This window comes from Pseudophryne corroboree, chromosome 7 (genome assembly GCF_028390025.1).
Source record: "Pseudophryne corroboree isolate aPseCor3 chromosome 7, aPseCor3.hap2, whole genome shotgun sequence".
In the NCBI taxonomy this organism is placed as follows: Eukaryota; Metazoa; Chordata; class Amphibia; order Anura; family Myobatrachidae; genus Pseudophryne; species Pseudophryne corroboree.
In genome coordinates, this window is record NC_086450.1 from 450,717,610 (window position 1) to 450,739,147 (window position 21,538).

Genomic DNA, 21,538 nt, shown 5'->3' on the forward strand with positions numbered 1-21,538 from the left:
TGCAGGTGTCAGCATGGCTACTGGGACAGAGCCCAGTAACTCTGCAGCAGTGACAGGTGCACCGGGCAGGAGCTGTCCTGTCCCCTATTGCAGGTGTCAGCATGGCTCCTGGGACAGAGCCCAGTAACTCTGCAGCAGCGACAGGTGCACCGGGCAGGAGCTGTCCTGTCCCCTATTGCAGGTGTCAGCATGGCTCCTGGGACAGAGCCCAGTAACTCTGCAGCAGCGGCAGGTGCACCGGGCAGGAGCTGTCCTGTCCCCTATTGCAGGTGTTAGCATGGCTCCTGGGACAGAGCCCAGTAACTCTGCAGCAGTGGCAGGTGCACCGGGCAGGAGCTGTCCTGTCCCCTATTGCAGGTGTTAGCATGGCTCCTGGGACAGAGTCGAGTAACTCTGCAGCAGCGGCAGGTGCACCGGGCAGGAGCTGTCCTGTCCCCTATTGCAGGTGTTAGCATGGCTCCAGGGACAGAGCCGAGTAACTCTGCAGTAGTGGCAGGTGCACCGGGCAGGAGCTGTACTGTCCCCTATTGCAGGTGTCAGCATGGCTCCTGGGACAGAGCCAAGTGACTCTGCAGCAGCAGCGGGTGCGATGCAGAGCTCCATTGGAAGAATTTAATTTTAATAAAAAGACTAAACTGAAGAAATATAAGCTTAACATGGCAAAATGTTGGCTTTTTGGAACTAACTATTATGAATTTTGTTGAATAGTTTCAGCACCAGTAAAGGTGCATACACACTTGCCGAGAAAGTAAACAACGTTGCTCTTATTCACCCTTCCTGAGCGACATTGTTTACTTTCTCGGCAAGTGTGTATGACGATGACGAGGGATGCGCGGCCCTGCGGGTCATTAACGACCCTCGCTGTTGGCCATGCAGGCAGCTCAGTTTAGACTGTCATCCTAGAGCTACCTGCACGGCCAGGCCGCGGCATGATGTCACTGAGCGATATGGTCGTCATATCGCTCAGTGCATACGCCCTGCCGCCGACCGCCCGGCCCAGGAGGGGGAAACACTAGGTGACGTTGCTCATAGAGCACATCGCCTAGTGTGTACCCACCTTAAGAACATAGGGAGACAGCTGCTTCTCCCCCTCCCCCCCCCCCAAAGCCTGTGAGAACGGCTGTGCTGCTTCTGCCGCAGTAGGCTGTGTCTAGATCGCATTAAAGGGACAGCCACTCTTCATTCATCACGGGGGGCGTTGAGCTAAGCGCTGCCATACTGGCTACTTTGGCCACAATATAAGACACTTTATATAAAGGATGATATACTCAGGGCTGGATCTAGACTTTGTGGCGCCCCGAGTGAAAAAAATAGGGGTGTGGCTTCACGGAGAAGGGGCGTGGTCAGTTATGCTCCCTGTAGAGTTGTGCCCCCAGTAGAGTTGTGCCCCCTGGTTGCGCCGTGCCCCCATTACTATGCCCCCAGTAGAGTTGTGCCCCCTAGTTGCGCCGTGCCCACAGTACTGTGCCCCCTGTAGAGTTGTTCCCCCTAATTGTGCCACTTAAAAAAAAATAATATAATACTTACAATCCCCGCTCCTGCTTCCCGACCGCTGCTACCCTCTGTCTCCGGCCGCCGGCGCCGCTCCTTTGAAATATGGGAGAGACGTCATGACGTCTCTCCCATAGCACCGCATAGACACTAGAGGTCAATTATGACCCCTAGTGTCTATGTGCCACTCCCACAATGCAGTGCGGTGCTTCATCGCGCACCACACTGCACCGCATCTACTGAGCACTGGGGGGCACCAGTAGAGGATCTTGACACGGCAGCGGCGCCCTCCAGACGGTGGTCGTGCCCTCCGGAAGTCTGTGCCCTCCGGTAGGCGGCACCCCGGGCAAAAATCCTGCGTGCCCATAGCAAGATCCACTACTGGATATACTGCACCACTTGTTTGAATTAAACCAAGTGAATATATGAATTTACCAACTTCTAATTAATTACAAGTGGAATGGCTCTATATTGGCACTAAGGAACAATCATTGGGGCAGATGTATTAACCTGGAGAAGGCATAAGGAAGTGATAAACCAGTGATATGTGCAAGGTGATAAAGGCAACAGCCAATCAGCTCCAATATGTAAATTAACAGTTAGGATCTGATTGGCTGGTGCCGTTATCACCTTGCACATATCACTGGTTTATCACTTCCTTATGCCTTCTCCAGGTTAATACATCTGCCCCAAAGACTATTCAGTGTACACAGGGCCTAATTCAGACCTGATCGCTAGCAGGCGATTTTTGCAGCGCTGCGATCAGATAGTCGCCGCATACAGGGGGAGTGTATTTTCGCTTTGCAATTGTGCGATCGCTTGTGTAGCAGAGCTGTGCAAACTGATCTCGTGCAGTCTCTGCGCAGCCCAGGACTTACTCAGCCGCTGCGATCACTTCAGCCTGTCCGGGACCGGAACTGACGTCAGGAACCCTCCCTGCAAACGCTTGGACACGCCTGCGTTTTTCCAGACACTCCCTGAAATCGGTCAGTTGCCACCCACAAACGCCTTCTTCCTGTCAATCTCTTTGCGATCGCCCGTGCGAATGAATCCTTCGCACACACTCATCACTGAGCGGCGATCCGCTTTGTACCCGTACGACGTCCCTGTGCATTGTGGTGCATACGCATGTGCAGTTTAGACCTGGTCGCCCGCTGTGCGAAAACGCAGCCTAGCGATCAGGTCTGAATTACCTCCACATAGCGGTCTGATTTTGAGTTATATTCTGGAGTCCATTATTAATATTGGAAGAACTAGTAAAACTTTTATCTGAGAATGAATCGTGAGTTTTTACTATTTGACATCTACAGTTTTTTATTTAACTCTTTAGCTCTTTTCCAGATTATATATGCTCTTATATATTGGATGTTTGACATGTCTTGATTGACTAATTAAATTGCATATTATTGTTGACTTACAATTGCGCTCCTTTATGAAAGTTTTCTTTTAAAACGTATACGGTAATGGTGGACTTTGGGAAACCCTGAATTAAAGCATTTTTTCCTCTGCTAATTATATTATATTTTTTAATACAGTATATATATTTTTTTATTTTTAGAATTGACATTTCTATACTGGTAACCTAAGTCCGTACTTCAAGCGCAATACGCATATGTGACCCAACAATGACGGGTAATGCAGGTGCAAATGGGACATGTACTGGATGGTGAGGCATTAGGAGTACTTGTAACTCTTCCCATTGCCATGGCGCTGAGGCATATTTCCGAATTGCGGGAAGATTTGAACCGGGACTCATTTGGGACTCAGTTTGGTTTGGATCCGCAATATTCGGGTGAGATTAGATTTCCAAAGAATGGAATCACACATCTCTAATACAAACACATGCCAAAAAAAAAGACAACCACATTCTGCCTCAAAGTGCTCTGCCTGCTGCAATAAACTCCACTCCATCTGCCTGAGAAGCAGAACAGCCTATGTCACATCATCGTGTAAAAGAAATCCAATGCTAAACTAGAAAAGCATTTAATCGCTGAGAGTGGTTTGGTAATCCATACAAACATGGACATAAAGCCTGTCTGAGCCGGAGGAGTAACCGCTACGACAGCAACACGGTCTGACCAGACCGGGCTCCTCTCTCTGATTGAGTTTCACGCTGCAGCTGAGCTGGGCTTCAGGGCTTTATGACATCTCTATTACATTTAATGTGAGCTAAATATATTTTAGTATTTGAAACCCAAAGTTAGGCTGGAACTGCACAAGTGATTGTCAGTTACCCAGCACAGGGCTAGTCCGCCCCACATGCCAAGCCCTAAAGCCCCCCCACGCAGAGGTGCAAAAGCATCGCAAGGCGGCTATGCTTTCGTACCAGGCCAGTAGCTCCCTGACTCTGCGCAGGCAGCTACCCACCATGTTTTGGGTCACAGCGGCTGCGTGTGATGTCATGCAGCTGCTGCAGCCTGCCCCAGCAACGGTCCAGACACGCCTGCAGTGCATTGTCTGGACTGCTCCCCCCCAATGGCATTCAAACACCACTGACACGCCCCCTCCCGCCCAACGACCGCCTCTGCACATGCGCAGTGCGTCCGCTGCGTGTGCGCACACCACATAGCGCTTCAGGGTGCGATCGCTGCCGTTGCAGCAAACGGCTCTGAATTAGGCCCTATATCCCATGATCTGACTGGCTCAGGGAAACATGGCTCTACTGTACATAAGTAGTATTGCAATAGGAGATAATATAGATATGTACAATCAGTACACACCTTCCCCCACCTCTCCAGCATCATCTGATCAGCTTGGTTTGGGGGTCAGAGTTGGTAAGAGGACGAGGTCTGAGAGAGTACCTTCCTTATTCTGGTGGTTACCATATCAACTATTCCACAGCTTTTCCCTGTGCTGGAACTTAGTGGTGGTGGGAGCTCAAAAGACTGTGATTTTACTCCTTTCTCCCCCAACAAATTTGGACCACCTTACTACAAATGCTGGCTACAGGATGTATGCAGGAATACATCTGACTTGTAGCAATTGCATCAGATTTGAGTTAACTTACTGCTATTGGCTACTAAGGCAAAACTCTATTGGCTAGCTAATATCACGGAGTCTGTGGCTACTCTGGATGAACTTTGGCACTTAAGACAGGGGGTCCCAGGGGAAGGGGTTGTCAGTGTGTATATTAGATTATGCATACCTGCCAAACATGACCCATTCCAGGAAGGATAAAATGCTCTGCTGTTGGACTTCCTTCTTAATATAGGATTAGCGTCACCTGTGTTGAACTATTTAATGGATAAGAAAGGTGTTCAACACAGGTGACACCAATTATACACTGGGCGGGATGTACTAAGCGGAAAATGCGGTAAACCCCCTGTTTACCGCATTTTCCTGATGTACTATCCCCCGGCCGCCAGGTCAGCGCCACGGCGGGGTTCGCCAGCTTTAGCTGGCGATAGTCCATAGAAGCCTATGGGCTTCTCTCCGCGGCGCTGTGTGAGGGATCCGATCGGATCCCTCCCAGCATGCCCTGCGGCCGCCCCCGTCACCCCGTGCATACGCAGACTGACTTTTGGGGCTGAATCCCGGAAGTCAGGCTGCCGCTGTGCATCGCGGAGGACAGCTCTTATCGGAAGAGCTGTCCTCCGCAATGCTGATCGCATATGTTAGTACATATGCGATCAGCATCGTGGCAATGGGCGGCGATGTACATTAGTACATCCCGTCCACTAAGAGGGAAGTCCAGGAGCAGAGCATGTTGTGCCTCTTGGAATGGGTTAAGTTGGGAGGTATGGATTGTATATAATAGATGTAATCTAATAGTTGAATGCCTGGGTACTGTTTATAGCTCCACCTAATTGAGAGACAATTATTTTGTAAAGTTTTCTTACAGTGGGACAAAGCCAATTTAGATAACCTTACACATACACATAGAAAAATAAAGTCTATAAATTATCTTGCAAGAATATCAGCATCCTCTGTACTACTTACACACTGGGATAGGACTCAGGAGGGATCTGCGTGTGTGTGTGTGTGTGTGTGTGTGTGTGTGTTTGTGTGTGTGTGTGTGTGTGTGTGTGTGTGTGTGTGTGTGTGTGTGTGTGTGTGTGTGTGTCTCTGAAACCTGATACTCCTGTGTCTCTGCCTGCACTGCATACTGGCCTGCTCGCATTCTGGCTGCCTGATTCTGCTGCTGCCCAAGAGGGAGAGCTAGTGATATCAGTGTGTTCTGGCCGGGGGTCCTGGCGTACAGCATCCCCTGTGCCTCCCCCTTAATCTGTTTATGGTATTGGTATATGTATTTTAATTACCATATTCCACAGAGTGTATTACTATTTATTGATATGTGATTTTATAGAGTATTTCAGAGGTACTCATTAGGAGTTGCCGTGTATCATTCTAAGATATCATTGGGTATATCTCTATTATAATTATTCAATTATTTGATTGCACCTGCATTTTATAGTGAGATATGTTCAATGTAAACCTGTATAAGCTTTTCCATTGTACAATATTATAGTCAAAAGGGAATGAAGTTATATACTTGTTTGCAGCTATTCCATTCCCCTGAATTCACCCTCTTTCCCCTAATCCTTATTCACTTTTACTTACATTTCCTCCCTTTTTATTTTCATGTAAAATAATCGTTAACCACCCATGGGTTCTATTTTAAAATAATATGCAGATTAGTATTTGATGTAAACATAACAGATACAACTTGGGTCTGATTTAGAAATGTGACGCATATTTGTGCCCCGAACGTCTACATTAATATTCTGTAATGTACTTTGCAGTGGTACGCAGGGCGGTAATGATGAGTTGGGCAGGATGGCATTTGTCATGGGGACCTATGGTGGAGCAGAGGGATGGGGCACTGCCCGGCTCAGCTACCCTCATATTTTAACTTCTTGGGGGCCGTGGCAGCCCCTGACACTGGCTAAGGGGGAAGGCGGCAAATATCCCCAGCTTTGCTTTATATGGGGGTCATTCTGACTCGTTCGCTAGCTACTTTTTATCGCAGCTGAGCGAACAGGTACCCACTGCGCATACGCCGGCACCATAGTGCGCCGGCGCATGCCAGACGGCCGAAGGTCATAGCTGGGCTGCGATCGCCTCTGCCTGATTGACAGGCAGAGGCGGTCGCTGGGCAGGAGGGGGTGGAATGGCGGTGTTTGGCCGCCATTTCATGGGCGCGGTCCGGCCAACGCAGGCGTGGCCGGACTGTGCGGGGGCGGGCCGCAGCGGCTGCGTGACATCATACGCAGCCGATGCGGGCCGGGGAACGACGAGTAGCTCCCGGCCAGCACGCTAAAGCTGCGCTGGTCGGGAGCTACTCTTGAAGTGCAAAGGCATCGCCGTTGTGCGATGCCTTTGCACTTCTGCAGGGGGGGTGGCACTGACATGTGGGGCGGACTAGCCCTCTGCTGGGCGCCCCCCCCGCATGTCAGTGAGAATGATCGTAGCTGTGCTAAATTTAGCACAGCTACTATCATCTCGGAATGAGGGCCCATGTTCGAGCTCCTGGCTCATTGCTCTGTCGCAGAGCCATCATGGTGTTGTGTCACAGACAGGGCCGGACTGGCCATCTGGCACTTCTGGCAAACGCCAGAAGGGCCGATGGCCACGTGGGCCGGTCCAGCGCTCACTGATACACGCTGCCGCTCAGTCCGGCGGCAGCGTGTCTCAGCTGTCAGGAGAGGAGAGCGCCAGCCAGCGCGGCTGTGTCTGGCGCGGTGGCGTATAGCGGACTTCAAACCAGCCGCCGGTTCATGAGCCAATCAGAGCTCGCAGACCGGCAGCCAATCAGAAGCCGCCAGTCCGGTATTACCTGACACTGTGGGGGCATTTGTGGATCTGGCACTGTGGGGGCATTTGTGGATCTGGCACTGTGGGGGCATTTGTATACCTGGCACTGTGGGGGCAATTGTTTACCTGGCACTGTGGGGGCATTTGTATACCTGTCAGGTATACAATTGCCCCCACAGTGTCAGATCCACAATTGCCCCCACAGTGTCAGGTATTACCTGACACTGTGGGGGCAATTGTGGATCTGACACTGTGGGGGCAATTGTGGATCTGGCACTGTGGGGGCATTTGTATACCTGGCACTGTGGGGGCAATTGTGGATCTGGCACTGCACTATTGGGGGCATATAATGTAAATTTCGTCTCATACCGTGTGCTATAATGTAAATTTCGGCTCATACCGGGTGCTATAATGTGAATTTTGGCTCATACTGTGTGGTATAATGTGAAAGAGGCACCAGTACTAGATAGTATAAGGGGTCCTACTATTGTGGTGCATAATGCGTATAAGGGTTGTATGGTGTGGTAAACTACACTGAAGACCACGCCCCTTTTGAGTGGTCACGCCCCCTTTTCTGGAGCTGCGCGCGCTTAATTGCAAACTTCGCATTTCCATACCCCCACTTAAAAATTTCCACTTCAACCACTGGTTGTGTGTATTTTAATAGAGAATGATGTACACTTGTATGTTGTTAGAATATTAATTATATTTGTAAGAGCATAGACTAATAAGTGGGAAGAGTCAGGAATAGTAAGGGGAGGAGTCACAGAGGTGGGCCTGTGTGCTTCAAAAATGCCAGGGCCTATTTTTAGTCCCAGATCCGGCCCTGGTCACAGAAGTGCTATGGACGTAACGTCATGACATCATTTTTAGGTCAGGAGTAAGTCCAGCAATAAATTATATTTTTGCCCAAAGGAAGTGCAGGGATGCAGCTTCACAGTCTTAGTGGGAGGCTGCAGAAGTTGCCCATAGTAACCAGGGCCATAACTAGGTGTGTGCGGAGGGGGCACCGCACATAGCGCTGCAGGGTAGGGGGCGCTGTTGGTGACACTTGTCAGTTATCTGTTTTAATCACTTTCACTTGCAGTTTCCCCCATTTTTGAAGCCCAGCATCTCCTGACCGCCCCTGTCTCCTGCCCCCACCCCTCCTGTCGCTAATACCTATACAACATTCATGAACTCAACTTGAATTGCGGCTGAGCAGATCTATGCAGTGTGTTGCTGCAAGGGATTGGATGTGTGGCTGCACACTACATAGATCTGCTCAACTACAATGCTGATTATTTTTTTTTACTAAGCACCAGTAGCTTCATTTAGTGTTCATAGTTTTTATACAGGATCAAATAGCTCAATGAGTAGGGTGTCTGATTAGAATTTACCAGTTATGGGTTTGAATCCTGGGTATGGCAGTATATGGAAATGTGTTCTTTAATAAAGGGTATTGTAGCTGAATAACAATGAGCTCTCAAGTTATATGCATCAATGTGGTATAAAGAGGATTTGTGTCCAAATACAATTTCTGGCAGTGTCCTGTAACTGTGTATTCAGGGCCGGTTCTAGCCCTTGCGGCGCCCCGGGCAAACAATAGGGGTGTGGCTTCCTACGGGGGCGTGGTCAGTTACGCCCCATTTGTGCCCCCTGTAGAGTAGCGCCACTGAAAGAAAAAAAAATTCCCGACCGCTGCAGACCTCCGCCGGCGCCGCTCCTCTCCTCTGATCTATGGGAGAGACGTCATGACGTCTCTCCCATAGCACAATGCCAGTCCCACAATGCTGTGCGGTGCGCGATGGCGTCATCGCGCACCGCATAGCAAAGGTCCTCTCCACGAAGGGAAACTAGACGGGTAGCGTCTAGTTCCTTTCACAGCGGGGGACCAGCGGGGGACACAGCGGCAGCGGGAGGCACAGTAGCGGATCTTGCCATGGTGCGGTGCCCTCCAGATGGTGCCGGCGCCCTCCGGAAGGCGGCGCCCTGGGCAAAAGTCCTGCTTGCCCGTGGCAAGATCCACCACTGTGTGTATTATATCTCCTATATAATAGCCCAGATCTGTGACTCTGTGCCTGTGTGTATAACGCTGGACGTGGCTACGAGCTCTCATTGGGTTAGTGGAAGGTCTATCACACCCAGTCCACAGCTGATTGGGCGAGAAACACCCTCCCACACCGGTTGCATCCAATGGGAGGCTCTGCCCTTTTGCTGCTGTGTGTTCCCAGAGCAGGATTAACAATGGGGCTGATGGAGCTGCAGCTCCAGGCCCACACCCCAAAATAGGCCCACTGCGTCTGCAGCAACATACCCTCCAACAATTTACACAAAAAATTTGCTACAACTTTGAAAAGGGGGCGTGGTCACGGGTAAAGTGGCGTGGTCACACCCCTTTTCCTATACTTTCAATGGAAGCTTGGAGAGCCAAAAATCGGTACAGACCATAAAAAATAGGTGCTGTACCTGCCAAAAAGGTGCAGCTGGAGGGTATGTCACTGCATCTGCAGGAAGTCTCTGCACTGTAGATAGCGGGGGGAAAATCCTTTTACTGCAGCGTCCTATGTCCTGCTGCCAGTCCGCCTGCCCCCTCCGCCATCTACAATCCCCACTCCCTAGCCGTGGCGCAGGTGGAACAAAAGCTGCTGCGGCCACCGGCATAGATGTGTATGAAAGTGGCGCAGCGGAAGGCTTTCATAGCCCTCCCTGCACCGCATACTCTCTGAGCCCCAGAGCCTCCTCTGTGCATGATGTCACAGAAGTGCCTCCCCGCCACAGCTGTGCCCCGATCCCCAGAGGCCCTGACTCTGCAACACAGCACCTGGGCTGCCGGCCTGGAAGCCCTGAGATGGCTAATGCAACGGATAGAGAGGGTGATATCGTGGAGGGTAATGTCTGGACGCTGAATCAATGTAAAAGGTGACAGTGCTGTGCAGTGCAGTGGGTGTGCAGTGTCACTGACACTGCACAGCACTCTCACCTTTTACACTGATTCAGCGAGTCAGTCAGTTCTGCCAGCCAGTCACTATTGTTAGCGCCGGTGTCCCAACGCGCCGCATTACAGGGAAATAGACCCACTAAATAAACTACAGCTCCCAGCAGCCCTTAGCTCCAAAGCATTCCAGCCCTTAGGGTTGCTGGGAGCTGTAGTTTATTGAGTGCATCTTCTTCCCTGTAATGCGGCGCGTTGGGACACTGGCGCTCACAATAGTGACTAGCTGCTTGGCTGCTGTGTGAGTCTCCGGGAGAGCCACCGCCAAAGGGAGGACAGCAGCTTAGCTGCTTCCAGGAGGTGAAGCCTTACCCGCCCCTCCTCCACTCGCAGTACCTCCGGGCCCCATCCGCGGCACCCCCACATCCCCTCCACCACCCGCGGTGGCTCCGGACCCCCTCCCCCATGCACAGCACCCCGCTCCCACCTCTCCCCCACCTGCCGCACCACCACACCCGCCCCTCCCCCACAAGGGGCACCCCCGCAACTGCTCCTCCACCACCCGCGGTGGCTCCGGACTTCCACCCACGGCACCTACGCACCCTCCCCCACCCGCAGAACCACCGAACCAGCCCCTCCCCCACCCGCAGCACCCCCGCAACCGCCCCTTCCCCACCCTCGGGACCCCATCTGCGTCTCCCCTGCACCCGCCACTCCCCCAATCACAGCACCTACTAGGTGATTCATTGTGTCCTGCAAGCGTTGTTCACGCCGTTGCAAGGGGCTTCGACCCCTTAACCATCACACGCCCTTTGTCCATGCAATATTTAACCACTCACACAATTATGATTGGAGGTAATACTCCATATAATAAAAATATTGCACCCCACAAGGGCGTGCAAGGGTTAAGGGAGCGTAGGGTGCGATGAATCACCTAGTATACATATAAACATATATATATCTATCTGAAAATAGAGGAAGAAACAACAGAGCGCCTATAGTGTAGTATCCTTTAGTGAAGTTTTCGTCACACGCAAGAATAATATTGCGTACCAGATTACGGCTTGACACAGTGCCTGTCGATCCCCTGGTCTTTTAAGTCCAAGTCTCTGTCGGAATCTATATAGAGTCAGGAGACAAGGATTCGCTATATAGCGTAGTAATTACTCAGTAAGTGGGGTCAAATTTAGTATATCACATAAGGTTATATGCGTACCAGATAAAATAATGATTCGTGCATATCAATATTGGTGATTTTTTCTTGGTCCTTTTCAGAGGGATGTGGTCATAGGATAGCCTTAGGACAATATTGTCCTAAGGCTATGGACTTGGACTTAAAAGACCAGGGGATCGACAGGCACTGTGTCAAGCCGTAATCCGGTACGCAATATTATTCTTGCGTGTGACGAAAACTTCACTAAAGGATACTACACTATAGGCGCTCTGTTGTTTCTTCCTCTATTTTCAGATTTCCGTTTGGGCCACGAATACCTAGTGGCACATTTTGAAGAACTGAGCAGCCACCCGATAAAACGGGGAGAGTGTGGACTGTTGGTAAATCAAACCTTGAACTAGTTGAACAACACTTACTTACTGGACTGGTCATTTGACCTACTTATTTCTGACTGCAGATTGCACTTTTACAGTGAGATATTACGCATAAATTTGACGAGCGCACTGATTCACTCATTTGTAATATATATATATCTATATATATATCTATATATATATCTATATATATATATATATATATATATATATATATATATAAACGTGGGAAGGGGCATCAGAGCATGGGCAATGTCTGGGATCAGTTGTGTCATGCCCCTTCCCCACGAGGCATGTGCCCCTCATGTCCCTATTGGAAAATTGGGGGAGGGAGGCTGCTGGTGTCCTCACCATCATCACCACCACTATGAGCCTTTACGCCAGGCCTCCTAGGGAGCATGGCTGGAGATACGTCCCATCAGAACTGTACAATTACACGAGCATGCCCTTGCTGCACCGGTTATTCCACCTTTCCAGGCGTAAGTGGTTACAAGTTGACGACCTATATATGGAAGTATTTATGTGCATAAGCACAGTATGGAAATACATATATTTATGCCTCCAAAAAGGATGCACATCCAATACTTAGTGATGTCCCCCTGTATCTATCTATCTACCTACCTATCTCCTATCTCATTCTCATATTGGCCGAAATGTATTCAGCCTTAACAAGAGATAAAGTGAAGTTGGAAAAAGAGAGATAAAGGGGTGCATTTATTTACTAAGCAGTGATAAGAGCGGAGAAGTGAGCCAGTGGAGAAGTGGCCCCATCAACCAATCAGCAGCTCTGTATCATTTTATACTATGCAAATTATAGATGTTACTTCAGTGCTGATTCTTTGCCATGGGCAACTTCTCCACTGGCTCACTTCTCCGCTCTTATCACTGCTTAGTAAATGTACCATCCAACCAGCGGTGCAAGTGTGCGGGTATGGGTGGGTACGACGTACCCTTAAGAATTTAGCCGTGGGTACGCCGTACCCACACCGATGGGCCGCCGCTCCTCGCCGCTCCTCACCGCTCCTCACCGCTCCCCGTCGCTCCCTCCCTCTGCTGCTCACCGCCGCTCACCACCACACCGCCGCTCCCCGCCGCTCACCACCGCACCGCCGCTCCCTGCCGCTCACCACCGCTCCCCGCCGCTCACCACCGCATCGCCGCTCCCCGCCGCTCACCTCCGCTGATGTGAGGGGAGGAGAGCGCAGCCTGGGCCTCTCCTGCCCCTCAATGTCTTCTTTAATTCAGTGCTGCCCGTGAGCCAATCAGAGCTCGCGGACGCGAGCTTTGATTGGCTCACGGATCAGTGCTGAATTGAACTGAGCCACCCGCACCCTCCGGACACTGAGAGGAAGGAGAGGCGCAGGCTGCGCTTTCCTCCCCTCACACACACAGGACAGCACAGCAGCAGCAGCAGCAGTGAGCAGCAGGGGAAGGGGGAGCTTCGTGTATACCTGGCACTGGGGGCATGTATACCTGGCACTGGGGGCATATCTGGCACTGGGGCATATCTGGCAATGGGGGGACATGTGTATCTGGCACTGGGGGATATCTGGCACTGGGGGCATATCTGGCAATGGGGGGACGTGTATCTGGCACTGGGGGATATCTGGCACTGGGGGCATATCTGGCAATGGGGGGACGTGTATCTGGCACTGGGGGATATCTGGCACTGGGGGCATATCTGGCAATGGGGGGACATGTGTATCTGGCACTGGGGGCATATCTGGCACTGCGGGGACATGTGTATCTGGCACTGGGGGCATATCTGACACTGGGGGGACATGTGTATCTGGCACTGGGGGCATATCTGGCACTGTGGGTGCATTTCTGTATCTGGCACTGTGGGGCAAAGTGTATCTGGCACTGTGGGGCAATGTATATCTGGCACTCTGGGGGCATTTGTGTATCTGGCACAATGAGGCAATGTGTATCTGGCACAATGAGGCAATGTGTATCTGGCACTGTGGGGCAATGTGTATCTGGTACTGTGAGGCAATGTATATCTGGCACTGTGGGGCAATGTATATCTGGCACTCTGGGGCAATATATATCTGGCACTATTGGGGTCATATGTGTATCTGCCCCTCCCCCATATGTGTATCACGCCCCCATTTTCATTGGCCACGCCCCCATGTGACATTTGGCCACACCCATTTTTGGCGTGTGCGGCTACGGCACGCGCACACAGTACCCGTAAGACATTTTTTCTACTTGCACCACTGCATCCAACCAGCTCCTAACTGTCATGTTACAGGCTGTGTTTGAAAAATGGCAGTTATTAGCTTGTTGGATGGTACATATGGGGTAATTCCAAGTTGATCGCAGCAGGATTTTTTTTAGCAGTTGGGCAATACCATGTGCACTGCAGGGGGGCAGATATAACATGTGCAGAAAGAGTTAGATTTGGGTGGGTTATTTTGTTTCTGTGCAGGGTAAATACTGGCTGCTTTATTTTTACACTACAAATTAGATTGCAGATTGAACCCCCCCCCCCCCCCCCCAAATCTAACTCTCTCTGCACATATTAAATCTGCCTCCCCTGCAGTGCACATGGGCCCTCATTCCGAGTTGTTCGCTCTGTAATTTTCTTTGCATCGCAGCGATTTTCCGCTAATTGCGCATGCGCAATGTTCGCACTGCGACTGCGCCAAGTAAATTTGCTAAGAAGTTTGGTATTTTACTCACGGCATTACGAGGTTTTTTCTTCATTCTGGTGATCGGAGTGTGATTGACAGGAAGTGGGTGTTTCTGGGCGGAAACTGGCAGTTTTATGGGAGTGTGTGAAAAAACGCTGCCGTTTCTGGGAAAAAGGCGGGAGTGGCTGGAGAAACGGGGGACTGTCTGGACGAACACTGGGTGTGTTTGTGACGTCAAACCAGGAACGAAACTGACTGAACTGATCGCAGTGGCAGAGTAAGTGTCGAGCTACTCAGAAACTGCAAAGAAATTTCTATTCGCAATTTTGAGAATCTTTCGTTCGCAATTTTGCTAAGCTAAGATTCACTCCCAGTAGGCGTCGGCTTAGCGTGTGCAATGCTGCTAAAAGCAGCTTGCGAGCGAACAACTCGGAATGAGGGCCTTGGTTTTGCCCAACTGCTAAAAAATTTCCTGCTGCGATCAACTTGGAATTACCCCCATTATCTCTCTTTATCCAGCTTCACTTTATCTCTTGTTAAGGTTTACCACATCTGGGCAATTATTCTTTGTATCATATCTATCTGTCTCATATCTATCTATCTATCTATCTATCTATTTATCTATACATATCTAATTATATGGAACAGTGCCGTTTCTAGCGGCGGGCGAGCCGTGCAACCGCACGGGGCGCCCGCCGCGGCACTTTAAGTGTTATTTCCCCCTCTCCTCCCTCTCCCCGAGCGCTCCTGCTCGAGGGGGCGGAGTTTCGCGAAATGACGCGTTTGCGTCGTGACATCATGACGCAAACGCGTCATTCCACGAAGCCCCGCCCCCCGAGCAGGAGCGCTCGGGGAGAGGGAGGAGAGAAGCCTGGAAGGAGGCGGCGGCGGGGGCGGCCGGCGCGAGGGACGTCCGGCGGCGGGATCCGAAGAGCGGAACATGTAAGTATATATACTCTCTCCCCCTTCCTTCCCCCCCACCACTTGACACCTTCCTGCCACACTGGGGATACCTGCCTGCCACACTGGGGATACCTGCCTGCTGCACTGTGTAAAATGGGGACACCTGCCTGCCACGCTGTGTAAAATGGGGGCCTGCCTGCCACGCTGTGTAATATGGGGGCCTGCCTGCCACGCTGTGTAAAATAGGGGCCTGCCTGCCGCACTGTGTAAAATGGGGACACCTGTCTGCCGCACTGTGTAAAATGGGGACACCTGCCTTCCGCACTGTGTAAAATGGGCGCCTGCCTGCCGCACTATGTAAAATGGGGACACCTGCCTCACTGTGTAAAATGGGGACACCTGCCTCACTGTGTAAAATGGGGACACCTGCCTCACTGTGTAAAATGGGGACACCTGCCTCACTGTGTAAAATGGGGACACCTGCCTGCCGCACTGTGTAAAATGGGGACACCTGCCTGCCGCACTGTGTAAAATGGGGACACGTGCCTGCCGTACTGTGTAAAATGGGGGCACGTGCCTGCCGTACTGTGTAAAATGGGGACACGTGCCTGCCGCAATGTGTAAAATGGGGACACTTGCCTGCCGTACTGTGTAAAATGGGGACACTTGCCTGCCATACTGTGTAAAATGGGGACACGTGCCTGCCGTACTGTGTAAAATGGGGACACGTGCCTGCCGTACTGTGTAAAATGGGGACAAGTGCCTGCCGCAATGTATAAAATGGGGACACTTTCCTGCCGCAATGTGTAAAATGGGGACTCTTGCCTGCCGTACTGTGTAAAATGGGGACACTTGCCTGCCGCACTGTGTAAAATGGGGACACCTGCCTGCCGCACTGTGTAAAATGGGGACACCTGCCTGCCGCACTGTGTAAAATGGGGACACCTGCCTGCCGCACTGTGTAAAATGGGGACACCTGCCTGCCGCACTGTGTAAAATGGGGATACCTGCCTGCGTACTGTGTAAAATGGGGATATCTGCCTTCCGCACTGTGTAAAATGGGGATACCTGCCTGCCACACTTTGTAAAATGGGGATACCTGCCTGCCGCGCTGTGTAAAATGGGGATATCTGCCTGCCGCACTGTGTAAAATGGGGATACCTGCCTGCGTACTGTGTAAAATGGGGATATCTGCCTGCTGCGCTCTGTAAAATGGGGACACCTGCCTGCCGCACTGTGTAAAATGGGGACACTTGGCTGCTGTAATGTGTAAAATGGGGACTTTTTTCATTTTTTCCCCCCTGTGGTGGGCGTGATGATATCAGATGAGGCCACGCCTTGTCGGGAGCGCGCGCGCCGGAGGCGCGCGCATACTTTTTCTTTTTATAGCTATATGGGGGGGGGCGCAATTTTTTTTATAGCAATGGGGGGGGGGGGGGGGCGCATTTTTAAATCTCGCACTGGGAGCCAAATTGTCTAGAAACGGCCCTGATATGGAAACAAGATAGCATTAAGATTTATCCCCACTGTGAAAGAAAAAAAAAAAGTCTAGCCATGTGTCAGATTGTAACTTTAACTGAGTACTGTGGTACCTTTTTCACGGAAGTTATTATCAAACTTTCTACATACTGTACCTCTCTCTCTCTCTCTCTCTTTCTCTCTCTCTCCTCACCCTCTCTCCACTCTTTCTCTCCTCGTTTTCTCCTCTCTCTCTCTCTCTCTCTTCCTCCACTGCCTGTCTCCTCTCCCTCTCTCCACTCTATCTCCTCTCTTTCTCTCCTCTCCCTCTCTCCACTCCTTCTCTCCTCTTTTTCTCCACACACTCTGTCTCTACTCTCTCTCTCTCTCTCTCTCTCTCTCTCTCTCTCTCTCTCTCTCTCTCTCCTCTCCCTCTCTTCACTCTATCTGCTCTCTTTCTCTCATCTCCCTCTCTCCATTGTTTTTCTCCACACACTCTGTCTCTATGCTCTCTCTCTCTCTCTCTCTCTCTCTTCCTGCACTGTCTCCTCTCCCTCTCTACTCTCTATCTCCTCTCTTTCTCTCCTCTCCCTCTCTCCACTCTTTCTCTCCTCTTTTTCTCCACACACTCTGTCTCTACTCTCTCTCTCTCTCTCTCTCTCTCTCTCTCTCTCTCTCTCTCTCTCTCTCTCTCTCTCTCTCTCTCCTCCTCCACTGTCTGTCTCCTCTCTGTCTCTCCTCTCCCTCTCTCCACTGTTTTTCTCCACACTCTCTCTCCTCTCCTCTCCTCTCAACTCTTGCTAACTGTCCCCTCTCTCTCTCTCTCTCTCTCTCTCTCTCTCTCTCTCTCTCTCCCCTCTCTCTCTCTCTTTCTCCACTGTCTGTCTCCTCTCCCTCTCACCACTCCCTCTACTCTTTCTGCTTTTTCTCTCCATTCTTTCTCTCCACTCTCTCTCTTTCTCTCTCTCTCTCTCTCTCTCTCTCTCTCTCTGTCTCTCATCCCTCATGCTCTCCCCCCCCCCCCCCCCCTCTATCTCTCTCCCTCTCTGCACAGTACTTTGATAGCACAGTAAATTGAATAAGCAGACAGAAACTGTACAATAGAATGTAGGAAATGGTTATATTGTGTGAATATTGCCGGATGGCTACGTGGCAATATAACAATATTACTGTTCATTAAATGTCGATTCAATAGAAAAGTTACATTACTAGATTTTTAATTATAAGTTGTAATCAGCTTAATGCACACACAAAATGATGATCAATGGGAGGATAAAGAAAAACTCCTCACTGTATTGGCCAGAAGAACTCATACAGACAAGACAAGAAGACACAATCCTTTTAGAGTGGCTTAGTAAGGTATAAACTACAGGAAACACTATGATAAATAAATATTTGGGGCTTTACCTCTGTGTAGCTCTGCAGTCTCGGGTCCGTTACTCTGTGATACAGTTATGGATCTGGGGATGAGATGTGAAACCTGTGAGCTCCTGACCCCCACCTCACATTAGTGGGAAAGGAATCTATCTCTTGGGTGGCTCTCGCTGTCAAAATGTTTTTGCAACCTGCCTCTCTATTAATAACTGTCATGTCTGTTCAAAAGGCTGCGGTATGGCTGTCGACATCAAAATGTTGACATATTCTGAATGTTGACAGTCAGGATGTCAACAGTGAAGATGTTTACATTCACGAATGTCAACATGGCTAAAGTGTCAACATATTTATAATGTCAACATCTAACATGCTGGCGCCAGAATGTCAACATACAGCTTTTTGTTTATTTTAGCCTAAACCTAACCCTATACTTAACCCTATCACTTAAACCTACCCCTAACCCTAAACCAAACCCTATACTTAACCCTAGCACCTAAACCTACCCCTAAACCTAACTCTATATTTATCCTCAGTACCTAACCCTTACTCCTAACCCAAACCCTATACTTAACACTAGCACCTAACCCTTACACCTAAACCTAACCCTATACTTAACCCTAGTACCTAACCCTTACACCTAAACCTAACCCGATACTTAACCCTAGTACCTAACCCTTACACCTAAACCTGACCCCATACTTAACCCTAGTACCTAACACTTACACCTAAACCTAACCTTAACCCTATACTTAACCCTAGTACCTAGCCCTTACACCTAAACCTAACCCTATACTTAACCCTAGCACCTAACCCTTACACCTAAACCTAACCCCATACTTAACCCTAGCACCTAACCCTTACACCTAAACCTAACCCCATACTTAACCCTAGCACCAAACACACCTAAACCTAACCCTATACTTAACCCTAGTACCTAACCCTTACACCTAAACCTAACCCCATACTTAACCCTAGCACCTAACACACCTAAACCTAACCCTATACTTAACCCTAGCACCTAACCTTTACACCTAAACCTAACCCTATACTTAACCCTAGTACCTAACCCTTACACCTAAACCTAACCCCATACTTAACCCTAGCACCTAACACTTACACCTAACCCTATACTTAACCCTAGCACCTAACCCTTACACCTAAACCTAACCATATACTTAACACTAGCACCTAACCCTTACACCTAAACCTAACCCCATACTTAACCCTAGCACCTAACACTTACACCTAAACCTAACCCTATACTTAACCCTTACACCTAAACCTAACCCCATACTTAACCCTAGCACCTAACACTTACACCTAAACCTAACCCTATACTTAACCCTAGTACCTAACCCTTACACCTAAACCCTACCCTATACTTAACCCTAGTACCTAATCCTTACACCTAAACCTAACCCTATACTTAACCCTAGCACCTAACACTTACACCTAAACCTAACCCTATACTTAACCCTAGTACCTAACCCTTACACCTAAACCTAACCCTATACTTAACCCTAGCGCCTAACTCTTACACCTAAACCTAACCCTATACTTAACCCTAGTACCTAACCCTTACACCTAAACCTAACCCTATACTTAACCCTATCACCTAACCCTTACACCTAAACCTAACCCTATACTTAACCCTAGTACCTAACCCTTACACCTAAACCTAACCCTATACTTAACCCTATCACCTAACCCTTACACCTAAACCTAACCCTATACTTAACCCTAGCACCTAACTCTTACACCTAAACCTAACCCTATACTTAACCCTAGTACCTAACACTTACACCTAAACCTAACCCTAGTACCTAACCCTTACACCTAAACCTAACCCCATACTTAACCCTAGCACCTAACACTTACACCTAAACCTAACCCTATACTTAACCCTAGCACCTAACCCTTATACCTAAACCTAACCCTATACTTAACACTAGCACCTAACCCTTACACCTAAACCTAACCCCATACTTAACCCTAGCACCTAACACTTACACCTAAACCTAACCCTATACTTAACCCTTACACCTAAACCTAACCCCATACTTAACCCTAGCACCTAACACTTACACCTAAACCTAACCCTATACTTAACCCTAGTACCTAACACTTACACCTAAACCTAACCCTATACTTAACACTAGCACCTAACCCTTACACCTAAACCTAACCCTATACTTAACCCTAGTACCTAACACTTACACCTAAACCTAACCCTATACTTAACACTAGCACCTAACCCTTACACCTAAACCTAACCCTATACTTAACCCTAGTACCTAACACTTACACCTAAACCTAACCCTATACTTAACCCTAGTACCTAACCCTTACACCTAAACCTAACCCCATACTTAACCCTAGCACCTAACACATACACCTAAACCTAACCCTATACTTAACCCTAGCACCTAACCCTTACACCTAAACCTAACCCTATACTTAACACTAGCACCTAACCCTTACACCTAAACCTAACCCCATACTTAACTGTAGCACCTAACACTTACACCTAAACCTAACCCTATACTTAACCCTTACACCTAAACCTAAGCCCATACTTAACCCTAGCACCTAACACTTACACCTAAACCTAACCCTATACTTAACCCTAGCACCTAACCCTTACACCTAAACCTAACCCTATACTTAACCCTAGCACCTAACCCTTACACCTAAACCTAACCCCATACTTAACACTAGCACCTAATCCTTACACCTAAACCTAACCCTATACTTAACCCTAGTACCTAACCCTTACACCTAAACCTAACCCGATACTTAACCCTAGTACCTAACCCTTACACCTAAACCTGACCCCATACTTAACCCTAGTACCTAACACTTACACCTAAACCTAACCTTAACCCTATACTTAACCCTAGTACCTAGCCCTTACACCTAAACCTAACCCTATACTTAACCCTAGCACCTAACCCTTACACCTAAACCTAACCCCATACTTAACCCTAGCACCTAACCCTTACACCTAAACCTAACCCCATACTTAACCCTAGCACCAAACACACCTAAACCTAACCCTATACTTAACCCTAGTACCTAACCCTTACACCTAAACCTAACCCCATACTTAACCCTAGCACCTAACACACCTAAACCTAACCCTATACTTAACCCTAGCACCTAACCTTTACACCTAAACCTAACCCTATACTTAACCCTAGTACCTAACCCTTACACCTAAACCTAACCCCATACTTAACCCTAGCACCTAACACTTACACCTAACCCTATACTTAACCCTAGCACCTAACCCTTACACCTAAACCTAACCATATACTTAACACTAGCACCTAACCCTTACACCTATACCTAACCCCATACTTAACCCTAGCACCTAACACTTACACCTAAACCTAACCCTATACTTAACCCTTACACCTAAACCTAACCCCATACTTAACCCTAGCACCTAACACTTACA

General features: G+C 49.2%; 1 protein-coding gene across 1 annotated transcript in view; it reads right to left on the reverse strand.

The window, feature by feature from the left end:
• The window catches only part of MSS51 (MSS51 mitochondrial translational activator), a 36,882-nt gene extending 18,664 nt beyond the window's left edge, over window positions 1-18,218 (reverse strand). Inside the window, exon 1 of the mRNA XM_063935051.1 lies at window positions 18,112-18,218. The gene's annotated coding sequence lies outside the window, so the exon portion shown is untranslated. The remainder of the gene's footprint in view (window positions 1-18,111) is intronic.
• Window positions 18,219-21,538: the final 3,320 nt, after the last annotated feature.